The sequence below is a fragment of the Macrobrachium rosenbergii genome, chromosome 22 (assembly GCF_040412425.1).
Source record: "Macrobrachium rosenbergii isolate ZJJX-2024 chromosome 22, ASM4041242v1, whole genome shotgun sequence".
NCBI lineage: Eukaryota > Metazoa > Arthropoda > Malacostraca > Decapoda > Palaemonidae > Macrobrachium > Macrobrachium rosenbergii.
In genome coordinates, this window is record NC_089762.1 from 25,708,969 (window position 1) to 25,733,092 (window position 24,124).

The window sequence follows — 24,124 nt, forward strand, 5'->3', positions numbered from 1 at the left end:
GAGAGAGAGAGAAAAAAAAAATCGGTATTTTTTCCTGTCGACGGGCATATCCTTGAAGAGTCTCGAAATATCCATGGAAACGATGATGTTTCCGGCGTTGCTACAAGTTCCAGGAAATCAGAGGAGGATGAGTATTGTAGCGGGAGGTTAGTGTTTAACATTTCACGTCGTCCTCGCCCCAGACCACGGTGTCAACGACCATAGTAGCATGACGCCAGGTAACTTACATTCAACGAATTACCACTGACCATTAGAACATCCTTTTCTCCTTGTTGGAGAAATCTAATGGTTTATCTTATCCACTTCTTTTTATACCACCGTATAATTGTCCTTCATTGAGCCAACGTACAGAATGATGCAAAGTTTTTATGTATGTGTAATGAGCATATATTTTTCATGCAGGTATTCCGAATACTAATGTATACTACGTTCGATGAAAGAATATATATATATATATATATATATATATATATATATATATATATTTATATATATATAAATTATATATATATGTAAAAAACTAAAATAAAAGAAAGAATGAGATCTGTGAGAGAGTGAAAAAGAAGAGGGGGGGAGAGAGAGAGAACAGTATTTCTAAGAACTGTATGATCTTACATCACAGATATTGTCAGCGCTAACGGTTTTCCGAAACAGGCTCCACGGTTATCAGATAAATCTATCAAAATAAACCTGTAATTTTTACTAATTACGAACAAGTTCCCACTCAAAATTTGCAGCACTAAGCCAATCAAGACGTATCGAATATGGAAAAAGAGAAACGAACTAATTCAGAGTTATACGTCAAATTCTTGTGCTCTGAAGGTTTCTAAGAATAACCAGTATCTCTTGCATAACAAGAAAGTTATCCTAAATCCTTTTCGTTTCCTGAATCGCCGCATAAACTAGTTTCCCTTCCAGAGAGCAAATTTGAGTTTTCTGTGACGCAATATTTGGCAAAGCTCTGTGCAAACGCTTTCCCTTCCTGCTGGGCTATCGTCTGCCAGAAAAGAAATAACAGTGTCCAGTCCTTAGACTGTTTCTACAGTAACGTTTTCCATGTCTACGAGCCTTATATGAAATAAGAAAAAAAAATTCCATCTTACCTTTTTTTAGTCAGGTGGCGATAAAATGATCATTCGCTGACAACGAAACAAAGGAAATATTATGTGGTCACTTACACAGATCAAACTGGGAACACTAAACGAAGGCCAAATGGAATATAGTAAATTTCCACTTATGACGACAGCTCCCAATGGCACGTATTAAGCATGTGGTAGGGCAACACCGACTGCGGGGGAAAATCGCCTGGGACGCCGAGAAAGCCCCTGAAACGGCTCATCTGAGCGCGAAGTTGCAAGATGTCTCCAGCAGCATGTGATCTACATTCTCTGACCTTGCGTCGGTCATATCAGAAAACTAATGCCCACAAAATATGTCACATTACGTTTGATTAAATGCAGACTGTTGCACAGGCATACCATCAGAGAGGATTTATTTTTCAGACGTAAAATCCTCTTGTTCTGAAGTGGACAAAGATGTCAAAATCCCGCCAATTTATTCAGTTTCTTGAAAGGGAATTTGAGTTCGATGCGCAAGTCATCAGTAAGTATGTTATTTCCGCTGATTGCGATAATGATTTAAGAACGTTTTATCTGTATTATATCTAAATCTAATCTGAAGACACAGCCAGGAGCAGCAGACCCCAAATAATGCACTCATTCACTCAACGACATATTTTATGAATTGACAGTGAAATATTCTTGATAACCTTTGTACACACACGCACATGTATATATATATATATATATATATATATATATATATATATATATATATATATATATATATATATATATATATATATATATATATATAATATATGTATATGTATACGTTTTTAAATGTATTTACACTACAGAAGCAAGCATAAATCCTTTACATTTATATATTGGATAATTTAAATAAATGACATCCCACAGATCTGCTTTTACAACTACATTGCCCCCGCGGATAAAAAAAAAAAAGCTTCACCACCAATCAGGTGATATCTAAATTTAGAAGCCATGTGAAGTCTAAAGGCCGAGTACAGTTGTACGTGATTTCAGACACGCATTGTAGGGGCGACCCGCCTTTTACATTCTTTGATGATTTGGCATTTCGTCAGCTGGTAAGAGCAACTGGTGTTCATAAAAACACTTGGTAAGCGGGTTCATATCGATAAATAGATAAACTAAATGTGGGTTTGTGTGTGTGTGTGTGTGTTTATTTGTTGAAGACGTTTTCTATTCTTAATGAAGTGATCAATTGGTCGTTTAATTTATTTTTGTTTTTTGAGGTCAATTCCGGTTTGAAGTTTTAGAATGACGAACGAAGATTAAATTGTTCAAACACGGACAGTTGCTCAGGGATTACATGGTCTTTCCATTAACCAATAAGTCCCGGTACACTTGCTCTCTCTCTCTCTCTCTCTCTCTCTCTCTCTCTCTCTCTCTCTCTCTCTCTCTTCTGCCTGTACCTTTGGACAAAAAAGTGAATGTACAGTACGTCTATGGTCTTGGCTGTTCTCGTCTTCTTTGTCATTTGACTGATTTGTTTGTCGAAGAATCATTAATTCTTTTTTGTGTCATCCTCCTGTCCTTTTTGGCACTTGCTGGGAGTCTTATTATACCTAAGCTATGCGGCTGCTTCCTTCTTTCTTTTCTTTGTTTATAGCCCACAGTATTTTTATTTCAAGGATATTTGTTTATTGTTTGTGTGTTTGAATTTCATTTACAATCTACTTATTTTTCATACCTCCAAGCTTCTGTTTAATCTGTTTTCTTCTTTTTCTAGTCAGTTTGGCTTATTCATCATTCTCCTCAATTGATGTGTGTCCCAGTCTGGAAATTTCTGTACTGCACAGAATGGAACGTCAGTTTTGTTGCAGTTATTTTGATGCGACAGGTGACTTCCCCATCTGGAAGTTATCGCGAATCTTGGCAGAAGCTAAAGAATTTTTTCACTTACTAGAGCGGGTGCTGCGTGATTCATCTTACGATCAATAACCAAGTTCCTGGATATTACGCCTTACGAATTAGTCCCATAAGTGTCAGTGATTTCTCAACAGATCTTAGTTATAATTTGAGTATCAAGATACGATGAACTCTTATTATGATCATTGTAAAAGCCTTAGTATGATTGTTTTTATTATAGAAGTACTCCATAGCCTCCAGATACGAAATGAGTTTCAAACGTTACCCACAGCGCTTCTGAATCTGTAGAGAACTACTTTCTAATCAAATCAGCGTTCAAGGGACTGATAAAAAGATCTCCCAGTCCTTCAGATGAGGATAGATAAACCCTTTAGATTTGGAAGTAGCATCGGTTTGGCAGCATCCTAAGCTAACTAAGCATACCTTCAAGCTTCTGTATATTCCAACAATTAACGACGTCTCTCGCCTGTCTGAATCCCCGGAGACTCAGAGCAGAGTTAAGGTGATCATTCATCTTCCTAAACAGATCTTATAAACGCACAGAACTCACACACTCTCAGCTTTGGAGAAATTTGCGCCTACTTTTTTCAAGGTTTGTGGTTCACAGACGATGGTTAAGTCAAGGGTAGGAGAAAACATAATTAGCTTGCTGCCGTTCACAGATTTATTTTAAGGCAGGCACTGCAAAGTCGCTGTATGGAGATAGTGTACCCTGCAGCAGAGACGTTCAACGTTGGGCGTCTGCCGTCTGTTCTGTGCGGTTCTTTAGATATTTAACTGTTTGTTAGTCAAAGAAATGCTGCTGAAATAAATAGGAAAATCCTTGCATGATTTCCCTTCGCTATCGAATTCAAATGTAAAAAAATACAAGTGCACTAGGCATTAGGAAGACACCACAAAGGATGATAATAATAATAATAATAATAATAATAATAATAATAATAATAGTAAATAGCCTCAAGAAAAAATTGTGGGAACCGTAATTAAGAAATAGTCGCTCCTTCCGCATTATCATCTTCAATGATGTCACATGATTAACTATTTATGTGAACTTTCCTTGTACACCGCCAGCCCACCCACTTGGCACTAAAGAGAGAATCGAAGAACATAACTTCCTCCCTTCTCTCTCTCTCTCTCTCTCTCTCTCTCTCTCTCTCTCTCTCTCTCTCTCTCTCTCTCTTTCGTTACGTAAAGAGACCACTGGTCACGGGTTTCTGTGACTACTCAAACATTTGTTACTCCCAGCATGTGATTACTCAGAGAATTTGTATTCGCCAAGAATCTGATTCTTAGCGCTTGTCTGACCAGACCACGTAAGTGTAAACACCAATATCTGTACAGAATAACTGCATACGCATTCGTACATGAATATAGTAACGGTCAGAGGGCGCGCGCGTGCATGTGTGTGTGTGTGTGTGTGTGTTTGAGGGAGAGATTTATAATTGTGATTCTGCATCAGTGTCAGAAGCATCCAGGGAATGCCTTTATAAACGGCATCACAAATCATTAGCTCTCTCTTTAAAATTGCATGGTAGTGAAAGATTTATTGGTGGAACATTAGTAATGATTAATAAGTTTCTTAAACGTACTCGCATTTCCTAGAGCGCTGCCGAGCTTAACCTGTAAATGCTGCGTTGCATCTTAAATAAATGATTGCATTCAGTACTGCACGGTGTTGGATGTTTTTAATGTCTAGGTCATGCAGGCGATGATTTCCGTCACGTGTTCGTCCTCATCATAATATGAATGTTATTTTTCTGTGTTTGTGTTGCTTGTTCACGTGTAATACTTATGGAACGAGCATCTTCGATTTTAAATACTGAGCATTGATCAGTATGTGTTTTCTTAAATACACCAGCTGCTTGTAAATGATTCTTGCACAATATTTGTTTAAGAATGAACAATGATTTTCCCTATTTATTGTAGTCAGGCTTCGATTTTACAATGAAATTATTTTGGTAAATTATAACATAGCGTTCTCTCTCTCTCTCTCTCTCTCTCTCTCTCTCTCTCTCTCTCTCTCTCTCTCTCACACACACACACACAGCTGATATATCTTGCTTGGAAGAGCTTCTTTCCCGTGGCTTTAAATAATTGTATTTTTTTCGTGGGGTTAAAGGTTTTTTTTAGAGGTTATGCTAGTACTGTATATCTTGTAAAAAAATTATGACAGACTATTAAGAGAATCGAACTCTCGTTGGGTACTTTCAAAACACTTGTCTTCCTAAAGATAAATAGTCAGTCCATTAGTTTATCTCTTGTGATTATTGTTAGCGGGTTGATAATAAAGAAGAAGTATAGGACTGTTCACACACTCATATGCTTAAAATGGTGACCTTACTGAGTGCAATGAAAAATAATGGCAGCAAATTCGTCTTCAAAACCCCATAGGACATATGAGAGTAACTGTAAAAGCAAAGACATTATCATTCATACCTAAAGGGAATCATCGAAAAAGCTTAGAGGGGAAAGAAGGCCGATCAAGAAACTTAAAGTTACTCTTCAGACGATTCTCATTTGTTTATAAGTTGTAATCAAAATGTGTGCTATAATATCGGAGAATTTCTCTCTCCTCTCTCCCACTCTAGCTTCTAGCAATACCTAGTTACCTAGAAACCTTGTTCTTAGAAGAAGAAGAAGAAGAAAGAAACTGCCAGCCTTCTAGGAGTTGAAGGGAAAATTGTTATTAAAGAATCGGGTTACAAGTTGAGATTCTTATAACATCTTTTCATCGTGTAATGTTGAACGAAAAGCGACCTGAGCCTTGAGGCGGACCGATACAGTGACCTTACGCCATTGCATTTCGTTATTTTCATGAAGTATATAAATACTACAGATGTTAAACGTGATATTTTCAATATTTTCTCATTGGCACGCAGTAAGGAACACGTCCTATTAATTATTCTGTTTTCCATCCTGAGGCGTGATATGGCTTATTCCTTCGAAGGCTGCTTTACTGATTTCAAGGAAGCATGGCAGCGTGTGAGTTTTCTTGATAGTGAATAACGGAATGAATAACAGCGAAAATACGAATAAGCTTGGGGAACTTCTTTAGGTAATGCATTATTATTTTGTACATGTGTTAGTGTCTTGAAGCAATTTCTAACCGTTAAAATGCTATGAAACAAATCGATTTCTATTCTAACCGACATCTACTATAAAATCGTACATGCCACACTTCTTCCTAGAAAATTCGTTTAACGAGCGCATAAAAAGACGCAGCCCATTTTCTTGTGAATTAAATGTTACCCAGGTGTTTCACCGATCTTCCCGAGACATATTCAGAGAAAATACATTATAATAAGTATATTCCTCTCTTAAGTTCGATGTCACAAGGGCGCGGTCAACATCCTTCCAGAAACGGGCTCTGCCCGGAGGTCATTTCGGTCTTTACCTGCCTGGAGAATATAACAGGTTCCAGGCATTACCGCCGTTCGTCTGGTGCTAGGGCCTTTCCAGCCACTTCCCTGGAGTTCGCCTTGGCTTTTCCTAGTAAAGTCTTCCTAATTAATTCTGCCCACGGCGCCTTTTTATAAGCAGGTGCCTCCCGGCATCAAGGTACGTTTTTCAAGTTACTTGTTCAGAATTCAGCGCGAGTTTCAGAGGCTTTCTTTGCGCCCATTTCACTCGTTCATTTATTCTCCAACATTTTTCAGCATATTTTAAAACGACTCGGGTGCTTTTGCGATTGTTTGTGAAGTTGATGAATAGAATTCCTCGCATTTTCCTGCAGTTGATTTTTCTGCATTCCTTTGCTCCAAATTTTGTTTGCAAACTTTAGATTTTTTATATCGAGTTTGGCAATAGAATGAATAGATAATACTGAATGAAAACGTGCATGTTTATGTAAACAATTGACGGAAAAAATAACAGTCAAAAACCTTCTAAACGATATTGATGAAAAAGAATTCGAAGCGAAGTATTTTTTATTTTCACGGGGAAAATCTACGAAAGCGTTGTATAAATACATAACGCCTTACTCAATTATTCGAAATTTTCTATGGCCAATTGAATAATGCATAAAGATTTCCCATTTCTAGAGGCCATTTTTTCAGAATTTTTCTATGGTAGGGTATTTCAGTAAATTAGAATTATTCATCTCCTTAAAAACATGAAGGCTTTCTAGACGCAACCAAAGGCTTTGACAAGTTACGTGCGTAACTTCATCCTCCTAAAAGCTACTGAATAAGCCCGTAAGGAAAAAGTATTTCCAGTTCTAGTAGATTTCATGCTGTTCTCTTTTCATTGTAACTGGAAATCAAATAACACTTTAGAAGATTACGAAAAGAATCGAAACACGTTCTTCATAACATAGTCCTGATTTTCCTTCTTTCATTATACTTATAATGAGTGACGTGGTATAATTTTTTTTTAAGATTTTGATATGATAGTAGTGTACTCTACGAACAAAATAAATTCGTTTCAGAATAGGAAGATAAATTTAAAAGGTAATAACGAAAGACGAGATAAAATAGGAAAAATTGATTTCCCCCCAATAAGATGTTGAGAAATCTTGTGGAAATCACGAGGATTACACCTCCGCACAACTTCCTTGACGGAAGTAGCGTATAAAAAAAATCTTGTTGAGAGAGAGAGAGAGAGAGAGAGAGAGAGAGAGAGAGAGAGAGAGAGAGAGAGAGAGAGAACTAGCAACTGCGGGCAAGCCAGACCAACTCCGTGCCTGTCCCAAGCCTTAATAAAGAGGAAGGTATGGAGTCAGGAAGGGCTTCCTCCTGTAAGATATATGTCAAAAATAGTTATGAAATGAGAAGTTCATGATAGAAATAGTCGGAGGAAGGTCATTAAAAGCAGCCACCGTGACTAGGGATTAAGATAAGAATAAGACAAAAAAAAATGGAGTAAAGAGCAAAAAAATGACAAAGTCGAGAGGATGGAAATTTCAAAAGAACACAAGAAGTACACATAAGCCTACATTTTTAGCTCTTGTTCACGAAGCAGATTATTCCCACTGAAGTATTCCTTTGTTGCTCTCTCACCTAATCTTCGAAAGAATGCCTGGAGGAAAGTCAGAGCTTTAGGCCGTTGCTTTAGCTGAGGATTTATGCTTGTGCAACGAGGAAAAAGAGAATCTAAGATCGCCAATGAAAGTTTGATTCAATTCTCTAAAGTTAGAAAAATTCCGCCACTAGTTGCCAGGATTAACTTGCTCTAAGCCATGGTTTCTCCAAAAAAGTAGTCTTAGTTTATTTTCTTTCTTCCAGTGATGCTCTTATTTTTGTATTTTCAGAGTTACTGAAAGCAAGTATTTAATTCTTATAACCTATTTCTGTTATTTTTTTTACAACAAATATCACATTCTTCTATTTATTTCCTTTGTCTTTGTCAGTATAAGTAGAGATGGAAATGAACCCCTGGTTTTAAAGTTCTGGGTTACATTTCTTTAAAATCGTGTTTAACGTTTTACCCTTATTTCTCTTCGGTCTTGCGGTTAGATTCTTCACACAATAGGACAGTGTTGGCATCGTAAGTTCTCCGCTCTATTGGAAGCCTTACGAAAAAAAAGAACATCCATTGTTTCAGCTCCCCCCCCACTTTTTTTCCCCGTCTCGAGTCGGGGGGAGGGGGAACCTGAATGTGGTGGTTCTTATCCTTCGTCTCTTGCCCAACTGAAGGGTAACGTTTCTCAGGATAAGCGCGGATTGTCTTCAAGCGCCTCTTGAAAATACAACATGGGAGAATGGGCAGGGCGCCGTAAGGTGACAGCTTTATTTATAGGGGAGATGGCACGCCATTGTTTTGCTAACCACCTTCGCTGGCCAGGTTGCCATATCTGTCAAGAGGATTTGCTCGCGCCGCGTGGCACCGAGAATTATGAGTTTCGTTGTCTCATGAATTTAGCTTTGGTTAACACACAGGAAAGCACACACGTGAAAATGCGTGCGCGCGTGTGTGTGCTTGCGCGAGTCTAATATAGCATACCAGGACATTTATTTATATAAGTAAATGTAAAGTGTATGTGCGCGTATCTTTTTCAGGCAAGTTAATTACTCGAGCACAGGGAAAGTGATGTGGCTCTAAACAAAGACATTATGTAAGATGTCGGTTTACAGCGATTTAGAATGAAAAAAAAAGGCCGGAACTGCGTAATTTGACTAGCTTACAGTGCCCATTTGCCAAAGTCTAATCTTGTCGGACAAGAAGCGGGATGCGACATTGTCTGTACTTCATAATCGACTTTGTACTTGGATAAGTAAATCTGACTATTTTAACCATAGGTACCGATTAAATAAGACCTCAAGGGAATGTCCCATGCACGTCCTAATGCTCTAACAACTGAACATATATGGAAAGCTTTGGGCATAAAACTCATTAGGTTTAGCGAAAATTTGTATAGTCTCGCGCACATTGGTTATTATCTTCATAGGTGCATATTGTATTGTTCTTCACGTCCCCTGCAGTTGCATTGTATTTGCATTTTATCAAGGAAATTATGTGAACGCTCATTTTCTAGTAAGTAAATATGGAGTTCAGCCCCTGTAGACTATCTATATTACGCCCAGAAGAAACATATGGACAACAAATACATATTGCATAGTAGATTAAATTGTAGTTATTGTTTACTAAAATCTATATCCAAAGCATATTTACATCGTTACCTGCGAATTGTACATACTTTGTCCGGCAATATAGTTATCCAGTTCCTTTCTCAACGTAATGTGCGGAAAATGGTTGACTACGAGAGGGAAGGCAGTTGCTGCACAGATTTGTGTCTACACCTAAAGACAGTTCGTCTGGAAACTGTTGTTGTATCCGTCAAGATAATCCAGTCTTGGCCGATAATGCAGCCTTATGCCAGCATAAGAACATAAAAAAATAAAACTTGGCAACTGCGCCATATGTATGGTATGCCATGTGAAGTTTTACCAACTATAATCTATCACACCACTCATTCCTTTCCTATTTGTGTCTACTGAACCGTGAAACCTCATCTGTCAGATCTTTGTAATGACATAATACTTTCGATAATGTTTCAAGGTGCCTGTTTTGTTGCGTAACCGAGCCTAATTTGCTCTTCAGTTTTTCATATTCGTATTACTTCAGCTAAAACTGAAAATTCATGATCTAATAATCTTCCTGGAAGTCTTGTAAAAATCAACTTTGAAGTTTCCTTGCTAAAAGGTATCACGTGTTCGAAGCATTTCTCCCTGTGACGGTTACCTTCGAAAGATGGAAGTGAAAACCGCCCACTCCAGAATATTTCGTGAAAGGATATGCGTAAGTAACAAAGCTTGATCCAGAGCCAAAGGTTTCGAGAAGAAAAATGTCACCCTGAACGAGTTCTTCGAAAAAATCCCATTGTGGTGCGCGGGTGTGGGGACTCCATATCTCATTCATGACGCACAGAACATGACGCAATGCAAGGCATCACCACACGCAGAGGCTATTCAGAACGAGCACACTACTTGGTGATAAAGACTAAAGCTTATGATAACACCAGCGATCATAACGAAAGTAGATAATTCAATTTTTTTATCACGTGTGATCTAACCCAAAGGTTTACAGGTCACTGTTGGCATGCAAAAAAAAAAAAAAAAGTAATCTTTGTCTGGGTTATCAATGCTCTTTAATTGGGTCATAGATTTTTTTTAACATTTAGATGTATTTTAAAAGGCGGAGGGGTCGGCCCAAGGGAAACGGATTCAGTGGCCACTGCCATACTCATATTCAAATTGCTGAGTCGGGGATGAAATTCCTGTGCAGTAAATTTCCACAGCATTAACCGCTTCATAAAATTGCACAGAAAAGTTACGCCATCAGCACGCCAACACGTCAAACCCCTCTTACACACTGACAGCCAGGCATTCACATTTATCTCGCGCTCACTCTCGCGCTCACTGGTTATGAAGGGAGCCCCTTCCTTTCCAATACCAATTTCACTCCTCCAGTCCAGCACTTTTTAGATCTTCCACTCTTGTTTCCTTCTAAGATTTCCTAATTATACACTTTCTACCAACCGATCGTCATCCATTCTTTATATGACCAAACCACCTCAAAAGACATTGATCCAATCTTTCACAAAAGGTAGTCTTACTTGTAACTTTATCATTTTTCTTTCGCCAAATTATGCCAACAGTTTATCTCATTAACTTCAACCTCCTTATTTTCATTCGCATTCCAGATTCACACTTCATTTTCATTGAAGAAAAATTGGCTCCACAATTCATTTATACATTCCCATTCTGGTTTCTGCAGACGTTCAACTTTTTGCACACAGCCTACTAAAGAAATTTCTTCTCCTATTCTGTGATTTCCTTCTTCTTATACCATCATCCTGTATATTTGTGTCATTCCTAAATATTTCCTTATACGCGTTCATTCTTCTACCATTCATATTAACAATAATTTTCCCGGTTTCCATTTCACTCTACTCTTCCTAAATTTCATTGTACTCTGTCTTCCATCAAAAGCATTTTCAGACTCTTTCATTGATTCGCGTAGGCGGTGATGTAAATCTTTTGGAAGAACCGGGTTAGATTATTCAATTAAAAGGAGTTGAGTTGACGTTAAGGCACTTGCCTCGTAAAACAAATATTTAAATTACCGATTGTTACTGAAACATGCAACGTACCCAGAAAGGGGTCTGAAGTTCTGATGCCAGTAACAGTGGGTCACAGTGATACCCAAGATCCCCTGCCGTGAGCAAATAGAATGAAATGTAGACATTATGATACTTCTCCTGTTTTAAAAATCGCGCAAATACGCTTCCCTTCCCATTCCCCCTTGGCGAGAGCCTAGAAGAAAGAAGATTGATCAGTGTTGTTAATCATGTCCCGGAAACGTTAACCTTTTTAATGGTTTCCGCTCGAAAGCAGAATTTTCAGCTTAAAACCAGCTGGGCAAATAAGGGGCTCTCTAAATGCTCCCATGACATCATGATAGCACAAAAAATTATACAGAAAGATAGGAAAGAAATGTTATTAAAAGCTCATGATATCGTATCGTTAGTTTAGCCATAATCGCTTTATTTTTTTCTACTTTCCTGATAGTGATTTAGGCAGAAGTCACAATTTGAATGTCATAGTCAGGGGTTATGTTATGTACCAAGTAAACAAAGAATTTAACACGAATGACGCGGTAACACAGACACACACACATATAGTCTCTATCTTTTTCTGTATATATATATATATATATATATATATATATATATATATATATATATATATATATATATATATATACATACATACATAAATACACACATACATACATAAATACACACATATATATATATACACACACACACACACACACACACATATATATATATATATATATATATATATATATATATATATATATATATATATATATATATATATATGCACACACCATTTATTTATCTAAGTACACTTCATATCTACGGGATATGCAATCCACCGTCAAACATCATAAAATCTCAAATTAGAAAAGGGAGAGGAAGAGGATATATTTTTTTATATTACAAATATGGTGCAATTGCAAAATCATGTAAATGTTGTTGTCATTCTTGACAGTATGGGTACATTGGTGTATAATAATAATCAAAGGTAAAGGTCAAAGCAATAATAATTCAAAGGCGAGGTTAAACGGGAAATTGAATTCAGAAAAAAATGAGGATTGGGCGATGCAGTCAGACAGAATTATGAGGAACTGTCGATTGAAGAAGCAGAGAAGAAGGGAAAACCTCAGCATTGCAGGAGTGGGAGAGGTTAATGTGAATTACAGAGTTCACGTAGAGGTGACTGTAGAGTGTGTAAAGAGGACATTTAGAAAGGCGACGAAGGGAAAGGTGCCATGTGATGGTGTTGCTGAATGGAGGTGTTAGTGTAATTGAGTGTCTAAACAGTCTGTACCAACAACGTGTGATACTAGCAATGTGTTAGAGAGAGAGAGAGAGAGAGAGAGAGAGAGAGAGAGAGAGAGAGAGAGAGAGAGAGAGAGAATTTACACTCCTGGGAAACTATACCAAAAATTTTCTCTGGATGATGGAACTTTAGGAGTGTTTGGTTTGACATGTAATTTGGAAAGTCAAAAAAAGAGATGACAGTACGAACATGGAAGTATAACAACACTTTGAATAACTGGGAAGGTATAAGGTCCGGGTTGGATTTAGAAATTAAAACAACTGACATATATAAAAGGGAGTTGCTCCATAAAAGAAATAAAAAAAAATAGTCAGTGCCACGCTAGTAATCACCGGAAGACCTCACAGGGAAGAATGCAACACAGGGTATAAATCCTGAGTGTTTCGTCTTTAGACGTGTTCAAGAGAACAGATACACTGTGGTAGAAATTAATATTTGCCAGGGTGACATTACAAAAGAATCGCTCCATTTGTTCCAAAACAAACAGGTAAGACGCATTGATATTAAGGAAGATAGTTTGCCTGGCGTGGGGCCACCTGCAGGAGAAAAACAATCGTTAATGGAGCACTGACTCGGTCACAGATGAGGTTGGGGGTCCTCTCCTGTCAGGTGCAAATATACTTTCAACCACCTGTTTCTTCGTTTTGTTTTGTCACTCCAGCCTATCTAATGCAAAGTTCTTACGCGGCATCTGTTATACATCTGTTATACACACACACACACACACACATATATATATATATATATATATATATATATATATATATATATATATATATATATATATATATATATATTATATATATATATGTATATATATAGATATATATATATGTATATAGATATACATATATACATGACTTATGCCATTTTATACTAAATTTTTAACAAGCAACTGGAATAAGTTTGTTAGAATTAATATAAAGATTTCCCGTAGCTGGTATTACTAAACTTTGGTCCTTTGCAACATGCCTTCGGCCCCTAGCTGCAACCCCTTTCACTTCTTTTGCTGTACCTCTGTTCGTATTCTCTTTCTCCCATCTTACTTTCCACCCTCTCCTAACAATTATTTTATAGTGCAACTGTGAGATTTTCCTCCGGTTCTTTTAAACCTATTCACTCGAAATGTCCTTTTCAGCGCTTAATGGCCTCAAAGGTCCCAACGCTTGGCCTTTGGCCTAAATTTTATTTTCCATTTCATTTCAGTAAGAAGAAGACTAGAGTTTATTGAAATTTCTTGTGAAAAATATTGTGGGTTTTCCTGCGCATATACTGTATATATCACAAATGTTAAGACATAAATACCGCTTTGATGTCCAATTCACTAAGGGAATTATTATTATCATATGTAATAAGTAAATCTGCCATAACCAGGATTCAGACTTGTGCCTTTGGATTTAATACCGAGGACACAGGGATTTATCTCTGTATATCAAGAGCATCCTTATCTTTATCGTTACTGTTGAAAGTTTTTGCAAAAGTTCTTCATAAGATTTTTAAGATCTTATTTAAATGATCCGAGGACTTCATTTTAGGAAATGGTGTCTATGATTCTGTAAATTCCCTACGGTAATCTCTTGCAAAGAAATTCAGATCAATTAATTTCTCTTATTGCAATGGTCAGCTCAACTGAACTGACGAATATCCTCTCTCATGGCCTAAGCCACGCCCATCGCTCTCTGTTTGATATTAGAAGGCAAACCAGCCGGACTTCACGAACGCTGAAAAAAAAAAAATCTTACAGGAACAGTGTTGACTTAGGGGAAAACTTGTTCAGCTGTACTGACCCAGACATAGTAACAAGTAAGTTTAATTTACCCAGTCACTCAGATCCAGCCATCCAGGAAGAGCACCCAGTAACTGAAGCATTATAGGGACTGGTGAGGCTCACCGAGCCGACGGGATAGTTATATGAGACTAAGAACCAGTCAGCTCCTATCTGACGTTTCAGATTAAGCGGCGTTTGTACGTTAGTCATAAAATTTTCTATGTCGAACATTGTTCCGAGCACCATATTTGTTTAATGTAAGTTTCTGTCCAGCTGCTGATTAACTACTGTATCGATAACTCGTGTATTCGGTAGTTGTAACACTAGCACTATGCTAGTGAACACACGAGTAAAATTGGGTAATAAGTAAAACAAAACTCCTCTTAAGATATTCAAGGTTGTGAACAGATGTCTTGGAGGTCTTATGTTGAATGTCATCATTACAGGTGTTGATATACTTGAGTGTGTGTTACGCTAGTGTCAACCGGGCAGTTTTTTCTGCGTAACGTGACACCTTGCCGCCAATAAAGGCGCCAATGAGCACATGTGTCAGACTACCCCGATTCCTCCATATTAAACCAGGATTTGTTTCCTCCACGGAGTAGTCGTTGATGCGGCAACCTACGTAATACGATTGATGCTGCACACCTCGTGAGTATGTTTAGTAATTTTTTAATTATGAGCAATAGATTATTGTTAGTTTTTCCGGGGCTAGAGCACTAAGCGTTTGCTATCTTATAGCCTAGGCTCATTGTGGCATTTTAACTGTCATTAAATGAAAGCTTCGTTCTCAGAGTATGTTACACATTGTAACTATGTAAGTGCAAGATCATATGTCGGTTTTGTTGGTCCAAAGGCATCTCTTGCTAGTGTCAAAGTGACAAATTGAGCCACTTCATGCTAGTCTAACGTAAATAATTGGTACTTTGTGATGAGCCATATTGCAGGTATCGGCAAATATAAGACTTTTATCACGAATAAGTCTATTATTTTTAGTAGCCTATTTTATATTATTAGCAGTAGGGTAGTAGTTGCAATTTTGCTGCGCTACGACTATAGCAATGTAAGAGATAATAAGAAAGTAATATTCAATTATGCCGTCACTCCTTTATTTGCAGCAACATCATAATGTTGATGATGTTGCTGTACTATCATTACCATGGTCTAGCCACTAGCGGTAATTCAAGACTCCAGTGTGCTCATCAATATTTTGATCGTACTTAGTGCATGATGCTGTTATATTGATCTTGGTAGTGCGCATAGGCTAATACACAAGGGGTTCCCAAATAATGAGATATGTTGTCTAAAGGTGTCATCCATACGAGCTAACGTTAAACAGTGTGTCAAAATTAGCGTTTTTTTTATTTTATTTTTTTGCTGTTGCAAGTACGGCCTTCTTTTTGGCCTCAGGCACTTCTATTAAACAATATTTTTGGGAATTTTCTATTGAGTCAAACTACGTAGCCCATCGAATTCTGCAGAACGAATTCGCCAGAATCAGGTAAACAGATGGACCTTATAATTTCTTTATTTTTGGATTCGATTTCTTCTGTGGTCTTAAATAGAAAATGAAATGAACTGATATATATATACATATATATACATACATATATATACTCTGTATATATATATGTATATATATATATACTATATATATATATATATATATATATATTGTATATACACACATATGTGTATATATATATATATATATATATATATATATATATATATATATATATATATATATATATATATATATATATATATATATATATATATATATATGGGCCGTTTCCCAAGCAGTTATAACAACCCCCTCCCCAAATGGTGTAATTCTTTGTGAGTTTGCCAAAACAGTGTGTTCCTTTGTGAATTGGAATAACGGACAAAATTGTTCCCGGGCTCTTTAGGTCTATAGGTCTAGAACAACCAATCGCCATCGGTTATAGCCGATGCCATGCCAGGGCGGCACTTCAAATTGATGCCCCGGTTGTGATACTTTCCCCGGCGCCCATTCGGAGTAGACGTGTGCAGAGAACAGTGACAGAATGGTAGCCGTACCGAGTGCCCGTTGTCCAAGTTTACCTATTGAAAGTTAATTAGTCATAATTTAAGGGGACCCTTGTACTTTTAACTCCTCGCGTTTCCCTTAGTGGATTAAACCCACCAATGACCTATATACTCGTATATATATATATATATATATATATATATATATATATATATATATATATATATATATATATGTATATATGTATGTATATATAAAATTATTCTCACACTAAACAGCTACGAGTTCTTAGCCTTCGTGAGATCACAGTGGTCAAGCCATGAAACTCGTTCTTTTCTTGATAATGGCTATCTTGCGTAAATGGCATCAAGGTATGCTTCAGTAAATGCAGAAATTAAGATTCCTTTTGTTGGCATATGCGCCCAGTAATGTAGTGCGTTCTCTATTTCGTAATTACGACAATAACTAACAAGCTGTGAGAAATGATTTTTCGAACATTTCGTGACTGCCAATCATGTGGTGATCAGTTATCAATGTTCATTAAGGTGGGCTAACTTTTTTGCAGAAAATTGCGTAACTGACCAGGGGTCGCCAAAGTTTGACCGATGTCTCATTTGACAGTACATCAGTAGTGATATTTATAAGAGCCGTATATAAAGAGTAATGATATTTTTTTTGCAAACATTCTCCACGAGACTGTAATGTGTTAGTCCGAAAAAACTGCAGTATTCTAGTCAGAACTTATTTGGAGGTGTACAGCGACCGAAAACCTTGATTCGCTTAGGCTATTTAGCAGTAAGGATTTTAAAGGTGAAATATGGGTTTTCTAATAATTTCTGTGTGATTTTGGCAAATTTGACAATAATCAATTAGAGATGTTTGGTTAACTCATTACATACCCAATTAAGTCTACACCCAAACGAGGGGATCACAGTGGGAAGCCAGATTGCCAGTGTTTAATGCCTTAGAGTTAAATTGGGTTGGTTGCCTATTCCCTCTGGGAATACTGATAAAGAGGACAACGAATAAGGTACATTGCCTAATACTGTTTGTGATCAGCGTCCAACTAGGTGAGGTTAGGAAGAGGCATCCTAGATTAGGTTAGGGTTGAGAAGGTTAGGTTAGGATGCATCGCTAAATTTCACTCTATAAATTACGGCGTTCCAGGTCGCGTAAGGATTAGGGCTTCACACTGTGGTCAGGTATTCAGGTATGATTAGGAGACCTAGGTTAGGTTTGGTTAGGATCCCTCAGATGATTTAATTTTGTTTTGTTTGCTGGACCCACCCTCCCACCTGAAATACTGACTTTTAACCCGCCCGCCCCCCGCCCCCGTGGATCCCCATTATTAATAAACAGGGGACGTTTGTACTGAATTAAGAAAGCATTTACTATGGAAATGAATATCAAATTCTCAAGACCAAGTCAGAAAGTATCAGAAAAACTTAATATTTTACATCTGTTTGTCGATATCATTTTAAAGGTCATCTTTACCATTATTTCCAGGGCAAGAGTTCAGACTTTCATTTGGGGAAAGTAAAATTTTTTCATTTTCCTTTATGGTGGGATTTTAAGGAATGCAGAATCAATCATATTCAAATGATTAGGAAATTAAACAGCGTGACAGTACAGATTATGTAGTACACAGGAAACATGGGTATGGTAGTCAAGAAAAAAGTGAGAGAAAAATAAAACAAGTACAGTTATTAAAATAGAGGGAAGAAGGTGAGCAAGAGTTTTAAGGAGAATAAGTTTTTCTGCAGGTAAGTAGATGGAGAAAGGTCAGTGGATACAAAGACAAAGATCTAAAGATGCCGTCAGAAGGGATTGCCGTCCTGTGCTATGGAGTGTGAGAATGTTTGTAGAAACGACTGTTGATGAGGTAAGGAGGGCAGTTAAGAGGTTGAGAAGTGGAAAAGCACCAGGCAGGAGTTGACAGAATTAAAATAAGATGCCTCAGCACTACGGTAATTGTGCGATTAGTGACAGATCAGGGTTTGTAAAGTATACATGAGGAAAAGACATGGGTGAGAGAAATTGTTCTTTTATTGTATAATGGTACCGAATTATTACTTAGTAAACTAAGGTAGGTTTATGGCAGGATTTTGATTGAGAAAGTAAGACAAATGAAAGAGGGATTGATAAGGGGAGAACACTTGGGGAAGAGTGTGTGTAGATGCTTGCTATTGAATATTTATGTGAGAAGTTTGATAGTAAAGGGAAATATCAGTATGGCCATGTGGCATACATACGAAATTCTTATGATAGGCAATGTGGAAAGTGTTGAAGATGTTTGGTATTGAAGATAAGTTGCTGAGACCATTTCAGTGAGTTCTTGATGAAAGGGAATCGTGTTACAATTTGTAGAAAGCAACCAAGTTACAATATATAGATAGTAAAGTGACTGGTTTGGTGTAAAAATAGGCCTGAGACAAAGAACAATAAGGTGTAACGTTGTAGGATAAGAAAATAAGCCATGAATAGTGTGTGGAATGGCTGATGTTTGCAGCTGACACAGAACTGGTTAGGGATTGTGAAGTGAAAGTGCCAATACTAACAAATGAGTTTGAAAGTTTTACAGAAGGAGAAAGGTGCAAGTAAATGTGGGCAAGATTAAGGTTCTGATATTAAATGGAAACTAAGAAAATGAGGCAGTGAGTGTTAGTAATAAAAGTATAAGAATGGAGGTGCTTAATATTAAGAGGTATTAAGGAATAAACATAGTGGATGATGACAGGATCAGAGAAGAGGATTACAAAAAAATGGAGCATCGGTTTGTACAAAAGATTGGGACAAGACACTGAGTGTCTTTAGAAGTTAAGATGGAAATGAATGAAGGGATTGTTGAGCCAGGTCTCCTTCATGGAAGTGAAGCTTGGATTTTGAATGCATATTAAAGAAAAACGGTTGAAGCTGTCGAAATGAGTGGTTTGTTTAATATATGTGGCATTAAAAAGAATGAGAAGATGTAAGGAGTGGTAGAAAGGTTGGCACAGGAGGGATCTTATTGGTTTGAAATAGTTTAGCCAGGAGGACGATAGGAAGGGGAGAAGAGTGTATAAATTTGATGTTCTGGGACGGAGGAGGAGAGGAAGCCCTAAAAAGTTCTGGACAGTTGTTGTGAAGGAATTTTTAAGAAAGGAAGGGCGAAAACGCATGCAAGATGGAGGTGAGTGGCGCAGGAGGGATCTGCGCCCTGCTCATTAGCCTTTTGTGTAGGTGTATGAAGGAGCTAATGTGGAAATTTTCCACACGGGGTGTTCATCCATGATTCACCAGTGAAAGTATGAAATTGGCAGTAAATATGTTATATTTTAGTTTAGGGAAACGACTTAATGTTGAACACATATATATAAAAATATACTAATTATATATATATATAATATATATATATATATATATATATATATATATATATATATATATATAAAAGGGTCAGTTATATATAGCATGTGTAAACAGAAAGCTTCAATATAGAATTCCACTAACAAATAATGTATCAGGAACGTGATTCATGCAAGATTTTTTCCCCCGCGTCATTTCAATGTAATCAGGTTTATATTTGCGTGAAAAACAAGTCGCTACCATTTTCAGTGAGCTGATTCCTAATGACAAAACAGCTGTTATTTATAGCACATACAGAGAAATCTATTTGATCTTGTACCCGACTGTTATGGAGGATAAAGTTTGAAAATCTTTTTTGAAATGAAAAATGCTGAGGAACAGGAAATCAGGACCGAGTGTTCTACATTATTCGCTGCTACAGACTGTTAGTAGGCGTGTTTATATCACTTGAATAAACGCTATGCATGTATACGAACCACCCTTTTAATTAAACCACCAGCATTTATTTCTCACTCTCTGTCAAGGGTGTGGAAATCGAGGAATTAGAGAAGCCATTCATACACACATATATGTTACATAATGTATATACAGTACTTTTGTGCATTTGGGGTATTCGTGTGCATATTCATTTTTATCTAATTGCCAGTACAAGGAATGTTGCCTATTTACACTTATAGGAAATTTTTATATGAAGCGATGTTTACCCCTTACCATAAATGACGAAGATCTGATACATCTTAGATGATTACCAACGTCATCAAAACCATTCATCTGTTAAGTTCCACCTTTTTACGGTCTTACCAATGTTTTCATCTTCGCAGTATGAGAGAGGTGACGTTCCATTTCCTGTCTTTGAAACTTTTCGAGATGTGTTCCCGATTGTGTTGACAGGTCGAAATATTGCTGGCGGGTGTTTTCATTCCTTTCTGACTTGTCCGACCTACCTACAGTTATGAATAGCATGATATCTTGTCGCTTTTTAGCACGAGCTTCCTTATTGCGCCCTACTTACGATGGCACGCGTCTGGCGTGCATTTGAATGCACTGTGGTATGTTGTTGTTGCTTTCTGTTATTCGATTAGTAATCTTATGTAAGAACTATTGCTCCCATGTCTTCATTATTCATGACAGTAGAGTTATCCATCTCCTTTAAGTCAGCTATTTCTTCATTTGCGTCAAAACTGGAGAGAGAGAGTGAGAGAGAGAGAGAGAGTGAGTGAGAGTGTGAGTGTGTGTCTTGCAAATGAATGACTGATTATAAGAAGTCTGGCGTCATAACAGCAATGGAAAAGTATTGCTAAATCATTCTGTAAACAGCACAGCCCCTCCTCCCACCATCTCATCTCCACAGGGTGAGTAACGTCACATGTCCAATTACCTTGTTGAACCTAATTGTGCACATGGAAAGTTACTTTCTCGGGAACTTTCTTCGCTACGTTCGTGCCCAAGGATGTTTTCTTTCCCGAAAGGAGCCCTCGTACGTTTGCCCTGTCAGGTATCCCTGTACAGTGTGGGTCACCTTCCAAGAAATGTCAAGGACGCTCTGACGGGTATGCGTTCAAGGGAAATGATTTGGTCATTCCTTTAAAAATAGAATCTCTCGTGCCCTTACCTACATTAACATTTTGTACCCAAAGGAACTTGGATTTTATGTCAAAGTATATTTTTTATAAACTGGGGATGTCACTCATTCCCGTGTGATTTCTTGATACACTTGCAAAAAAAATATGTTTACGACCGCGGATAATGTTGGTGTAAACGCTGATTTTATTATTTGGTGTTTGGTATTCTTGGCTGCGTACCATCGTAATATTTATAAGCATGTCGCCCCATGAACCGATTCGTCTCCGTTTGTGTCTTAAACATCTCGATTTGCAAATAAAGAAATTCCCGGCAATGCACGTGAACTGCATATCACTAGTTCTGTACAGCATGTGGCTTTCTGTGCTGGTTTGCCTGCCTTTGGAGGTATCCTGTCCCACCCACATGAGCAACGACCAGGCATACATTATTACGCACGCACACAAAGACTGATTTCATTGCATTGTCTTTTATTTTAGAATTGTACGTTTATCTCTGGTTAATTTTTTTTTATGCATTTTTAAATTTCCTTTCTTTTAGGGCTGGAAGTGAGCAGACTTCTCAGCATACTGTTCCGTTGTATTTTACTGTATCAAATCTGAATTCCTTCAGAAATTTAATTTTAATTGGGCAACCTGTTTCGAGCTTAAGAAAGAAACTGTAATATAGGACTTACAGACAATGGATTCTGTGTATTCTCCGACGGAGCTGAAACAAGTGTATCAATGAGATTCAGGTCTATCATCTTGAATTCAGCTTTCCTTGATTGGATGGGATGCTCTCAGTGACACATCATAAAGAAAACACATTACGCAAAGAATAGAGGTTACAGTGACTCACCAGTGAATCATCCAAGCAGTGAAAATATTATAATTTTATTCTTCTACACCCCTCAAAAAAAAAAGGAAAGAAAAAGAATAGGAAGTTCTCATGAAAGACGATCAATTAAAGCTCTGTGGAGAGAAGGAAATGAAGTGTGCTGCTTTTCCTGCTGCAATACAGTTTAGCAATATTTCTGCCCAGCAGATTATGTATAAAAAAAACCTTTTATTTATGGTATGCTCTGAAGTGCGACATTCCGTGCTGGCATAAGGCCAGATGAAGCTGGGACATAAACAACAACAACAACAGTAACCGTTGCTGCAGATTTTACTGTTTGTTTCATCATCAGCCCAGAGTTTGGAAAATGTTCGAGTTGCTTTATGCGAAAGGACCTTGGGAAGTTTGGGCTGCCATACGTTCTGACAGAAACATCTTTATACGCTCTTAAGACGTATTATCTCATTATTACAAGTACGCAAAAATGCCATTGTGTCAAGATTATCTTCTTGCGCCTTGGACATCGGATATCATAACTTTATAATGAGTGATACTGATTTAATTATTAAAGGAATCAAATTGGTAAGAGCTGCAAGCAGGGAAGATTTCACTTCCTGCGAAACATGAGAAAAAGTAAGTTTTTTTTTTTTCTCAGAGTATCTTGACGTTGCAGAAGATCCTTCCCTGCCGGCGTCGAATTGTCTGGAATCGTCATAAATGACATAAATACCTCTCGGCCCATTATTGTTCCCGGTAAATGATGAAAGAATAGTCGTAGGTGGGTATGGTGAAGGAGAGGGACCTTCTCGAGGCATTGCCCCGGTATCCCATTAAATTTACATACATATATACATACATATACATATATATAATTTACATACATATATATATACATATACATATATGTATATATATATATATATATATATATATATATATATATATATATATATATAATATATATATATATATATATATATATATATATATATATATATATATATATATATATATATATATATATATATATATATATATATATATATATATATATATATATATAGAGAGAGAGAGAGAGAGAGAGAGAGAGAGAGAGAGAGAGAGAGAGAGAGAGGATTGTCGTAAGGACGAAAACTATTAATAGTTTTGTGATTTGATGTTGCAAAACAGCTGGCACATCAGGTACATCATTGTTTTTGCGAAAGAAGCTCTGCAGCTACAATGGCCGAATTATTAAGTTATGGGAAGACAATGATATCAACCGTATACAGATAATTAAAAACTAAAGACTGATTACAACAAACGCAAACAGACGCATCAGGTTTATAAGTTCTATGGATTATTAATACTTCCTTCATCGACTTTAGGAGGTTATGTTTTCACCCGCGTTTCCGTCTTGTGTAGATAAGCCTGAAATCTCTAGAGTGGGTGGACGGAATACAATAGCACCTAGCTAATGTGGCAGTTCGGTGACCTTGAGATTTAACTCGGGGAGCAGTCGGTTTGAATCTTTCACAGCTAACTATGCAATCGTGGTAACCTTTTCCTACTGATGAATTATAACGGTTCGAGCACTGTCAAAAATTGTGATTAAAAAAAAAGAGGCTTGAGACAGCAAGCCCTGACTCGACGGATGTTATATATCGTCCCGAAGCTCAGATGAAGGAACCCTAATTCTGCATACTTAAGTAAAGGCTAGCTTTTAAGAGGTTCTGGTCCTGGGCTGGACGTTCGCAAATATAAACGAGTTATTACC

At 37.2% G+C, this 24,124-nt stretch overlaps 2 protein-coding genes across 4 annotated transcripts in view; one reads left to right on the top strand and one right to left on the bottom strand.

The window, feature by feature from the left end:
• Nucleotides 1-24,124, top strand: part of LOC136850681 (uncharacterized) — a 210,535-nt gene that overhangs the window by 44,538 nt on the left and 141,873 nt on the right. The window lies entirely within an intron of this gene.
• Nucleotides 1-24,124, bottom strand: part of LOC136850680 (major facilitator superfamily domain-containing protein 6-like) — a 62,886-nt gene that overhangs the window by 36,059 nt on the left and 2,703 nt on the right. The window contains exon 1 of one of the 3 annotated variants that reach the window (XM_067124475.1): nucleotides 1,179-1,383. The exons of 1 other annotated variant lie outside the window; for it this stretch is intronic. The gene's annotated coding sequence lies outside the window, so the exon portion shown is untranslated. Of the gene's footprint in view, nucleotides 1-1,103; nucleotides 1,384-24,124 lie in introns of those variants that run through there. One more of the 3 variants, XM_067124476.1, reaches the window with a different exon arrangement.